This window comes from Pseudorasbora parva, chromosome 18 (assembly GCF_024679245.1).
Source record: "Pseudorasbora parva isolate DD20220531a chromosome 18, ASM2467924v1, whole genome shotgun sequence".
Lineage (NCBI taxonomy): Eukaryota > Metazoa > Chordata > Actinopteri > Cypriniformes > Gobionidae > Pseudorasbora > Pseudorasbora parva.
Genome location: NC_090189.1, coordinates 36,961,873 through 36,966,037, shown reverse-complemented (window position 1 = coordinate 36,966,037; position 4,165 = coordinate 36,961,873). Strand labels below are relative to the sequence as shown.

Sequence of the window (4,165 nt, the reverse complement as noted above, 5' to 3'; positions counted from 1 at the left end):
AAGTTAAATATTGTCTTATAGATATTTGGTGTTATTAGCAGGGATTTTATGGTATGGTTTTGTTTTATAACCTATAATTTTTCTCAAATTACTTTACTCTCTATCAACAGGTGTAGCTGTAAAAATGTGTTTGTCTGATTCAAACTAATCATACATCCTTTTGATTTTTTTTTTTGATTTTTTATTAGAGAATGTGAACATTTGCTCTAATTTTGCCAGCACGTGTCACAGATTTCCTGAAGTACCGCCTGGATCCAGCTTGAGTACCTGCTGGTTTATTCCACAGTGGTGGATCTCTCAGAATGAACACATGATGATGGAATGACGTCAGGCACCGGCTTTGCCCGGTAGACAGAATTCCTCACTGATGTGCTGTGCCAGGCCTGGAGAGTAACATTCTTCCTGCAGAATAAATAAAGCGTTAGCTGACGAGCGTCGGGAGACAAACGAATGCTTCTCGTCAAAGATGAGGTCACAGTGAAACGCACCAATCCCACAGAGCTTGGTTCCGTGTGCTCGGCCGCATAGATGAATTATCTATTTGTTTTTGTTAACTTGACAGCAGGAAAGAGTTGGGATTAACAAGTGCAGAGCTCGACAGCAGCCAGCCTCAAAATGGTTGTGCAACCAGGCAACTGCTACGGCACACACACACACCTCACTCCCTGCAATGTGAACACACTGTTGTAGACGTATGGACAAGAGTTTGTGTCATAGCCCATTTAGCTGGAGCCCAATTGCCTGACCTGAATATTTTAGCTGACAAAGTACATGTTTGGAATTTCAAAACGTTAACATGTATGTCTTATTACAAGATTTAGCACAAAGTGAATTCCAAATACAGTTTCCCATTTTTACTAAACTAGATTTTTTTTTTCCATCGATTTAACTTGATATTTTTGCATTGTACTGACACTTTTACTTAATTTGAAGTCAGAAATTAAAGGGATAGTTAATCCTGAAATGAAATTAAATCCATCTTTTACTCACCCTGCAGTTGATTCAATGTCCTATGTCCTTCTATTCCTTTCGGACCTTAAAAGCAGTAATTTTTAAAATAGTTCTGCACGCGCTCCTTCCTATTATGGCAGTGGATAGCGACCATTGTAAAACATTACAAAAATTATACAAAAGTATGACGCAATGATACATTGAGACCCGCGCCATATATGGAAAGTGTCCAGGAGGCATACTATAAGGTTTTGTGAGAAATAAACTATTATTCAGTCAAAACACTGAGCTCGGCCGTTACTCTGCGCATTGTAATGACTCATACGAACCGTCAGCACGTCCGGCGCTCATGCTCACGCACTTTTCTCGCTTGAGGGTGTCAATGATGGCCTTCTGGACAGGGTCAGGTCGGCAGTCTTACCCATGATTGCGGTTTTGAGTAATGAACCAGGCTGGGAGGTTTTAAAAGCCTCAGCAATCTTTTGCAGGTGTTTAGAGTTAATTAGTTGATTCAGATGATTAGGTTAATAGCTCGTTTAGAGAACCTTTTCATGATATGCTAATTTTTTGAGATTTTGAGAATTTTGGGTTTTTCATGAGCTGTATGCCAAAATCATCAGTATTAAAACAATAAAAGTCCTGAAATATTTCAGTTGGTGTGCTATGGATCTAAAATATATGAAAGTTTAATTTTTATCATTACATTATTGAAAATAATGAATGGTATCACAATATGCTAATTATTTTAGAAGGACCTGTATATATATATATATATAATTACTGCCCTTCGGAAGCAACAGAAGATACTTGCATGTTTCTGGGAAGACAAAGTAAGTTAAATTGAGCTTCAAATTCAAAAGGTTCTCACCCCCCGGCTCTTAATGCATTGTGTTTGCTTCTGGAGCAATAGTTCTGTTTAAGTCCCTCAGTCGTCCTCAGTGTGAAAAGATGCATCTCAAAATCATACAGTCACTGCTGGGAAGGGTTCAAATATATGCTGTAAAATTTGCTGGACCTGGAGTATTTTCAGAAGAACATTTGGCAGTTTAACTGATCAGGACAAACAAGAGACTCAAGAACAACCATCACAAAACAAAGAACTGCCATGGATCATCCAGGTAACGAGACACAGTATTACAAATCAAGGGTGTGTAAACTTTTGAACGGGTCATTTTTCTAAATTCAGCTATTTTTTGTCTTGTAAAAAAATATGTTAAAAAAAATTATATGTAAAAGATCTCATTCAGGACAATACTAAATAAAAATTTTATATGATGCCTTTTATTTTGTCAAAATATTTTACATTTTGTAGATACCGCAGGCGTGTGTAACCCTTGGAGCAAAAATTTTAGTTCTGCAGATTCTCAATTGGGTTCTATCTTAACACAATGCTCAGTATCTGCTGATGAAATTATGTGTCTACTAAATGTAACTGGCGGCAGTGGCTCAGTGGTTCATGTAGGTTGTCTACAAACTGGAAGGTTGGTGGTGGTTCATTTCCCGGTTCCAACTGACCAAAGCCCCTTTCACACTGCACGTCGGACCCGCAATATTCCCGGAACATTGCCGAGTCGCCTTCTGTGTGAAAGCAACCACGTCCCGGAATTGATTACCGAATTGAACCCGGGTCGGGGACCTAGTAACATTGTGGGATTCGACCCGGGACGAGCGCTGTGTGAACAAAAGCCAAAACTAATGCTGCAACGTTTACGAAGTTATCGTGCGACTCCTAGAGCTTGTTTTTTCAATAATACAACCCTGCAGTGCCAGAAGAGCTAGTCTGTGTTTTAAACGCAGAGAGTGTTCGTATACAAAAGAAACAGCAGAAATGTGTGCAAACTGGACACAAGTCGAGACCACGGAGCTCCTTACTATCCGCGCTGAAGCGGAGATCGTTCGCCGTTATACGTGACATCACGATGTCACGTGTCAACTCCACCCGGGACCATTACGGGTTGTGTGTGAAAGCGCACATATTACGGTATTTCTCTGGCAGTGTGAATGGAGCAAATCTAGGTCCATTCATTCACTCATTATCCATGTATTTGCCGGAATAGCAGTGTGAAAGGAGCTCAAGTGTCGAGGTGTCCATGAGCAAGACACCTTACCTCAGCTGCCCCCTTACATGGCTGACACCGTCAGTGTATGAATGGGTGAATGTGAGGCAATATGTAAAGTGCTTTGGATGGCCATAGGTCTGTTGAAAGCGCTATATGAATGCAGTTCATTTACCATTTAACTATATACTGCTTATTGAGGAGTGAACATTGGGTGTGCCTCAATCAGTTCGCTAGCTCTCCTTGTGATTTCAACAGTTTGGCAGTTTGACACGCGATCCGAATCATGAATCAATAAGCTGATTCATAACCGTTTGAATCTTTATGAAAGATACGTAGTCTTTGTTATTTTTGGACCAAAATGTATTTTTGATGCTTCAAGAGATTCTAACTAACTAACCGATGTCACATATGGACTACTTTGATGATGTTTTTATTCCCTTTCTGGACATGGACAGTATAGTGTGCATACACTTTCATGAAGGAACAGAAAAGCTCTCGGACTAAATATAAAATATCTTAAACTGTGTTCTGATGATGAACGGAGGTCTTGTGGGTGTGGAATGACATTAAGGTGAGTCATTAATGACATCAATTTCATTTTTGGGTGAACTAACCCTTTAAAATGGCGACTCCCTGATCAGTGCCCTGACTACTGAACTAGGGAGCGGATTGAGGCATCGTTAGATTTTGTATAACATTCAATTTAGATTTTTATTCAGATATCTTTCTGGGTCCCATTTCCCTACGTTGCAACTGGGTCAATATTACAGTTAGTCTATTAGACTTTACACTTATAAATGGATTCTACAGGGGAAGTTAAAAGGTCTGGAAAGTGGAAAGGACACAATAAAGAAACGTTGGTAAATTTAGATAATTCAGCACTCTTAAAATTAGAAACAAAAATGATGACTAGAATGATGATTCCTTTATTTATAGATGTACTTTGTAAGTTTTGCCAAGTTTGTAAGTTTTTCATGTCGCCAAAACTTGTTTTCTCTGAAACCTGCGATTGCAGATATTTGCTGAATTATCATCTTTACATGGGTTGTGCATCGGCACGGCTCCTCAATGAGAATTAATCTAATGTTCAGTTAGTCACCGCACTGGTGTGGATACTGTACTTCGGAATCACAGATTCTACGTCTTGGAAGTAT

General features: G+C 39.4%; 1 long non-coding RNA gene across 1 annotated transcript; it reads right to left on the bottom strand.

Annotated features, from left to right (window-relative positions):
- Window positions 1–251: 251 nt before the first annotated feature.
- LOC137045971 (uncharacterized) lies at window positions 252–1,242 on the bottom strand. Its single transcript, XR_010898888.1, has 3 exons — window positions 991–1,242; window positions 489–665; window positions 252–402 (listed from the first exon to the last, which is right to left on the bottom strand). It is a non-coding gene; the product is annotated as an uncharacterized lncRNA (long non-coding RNA).
- Window positions 1,243–4,165: the final 2,923 nt, after the last annotated feature.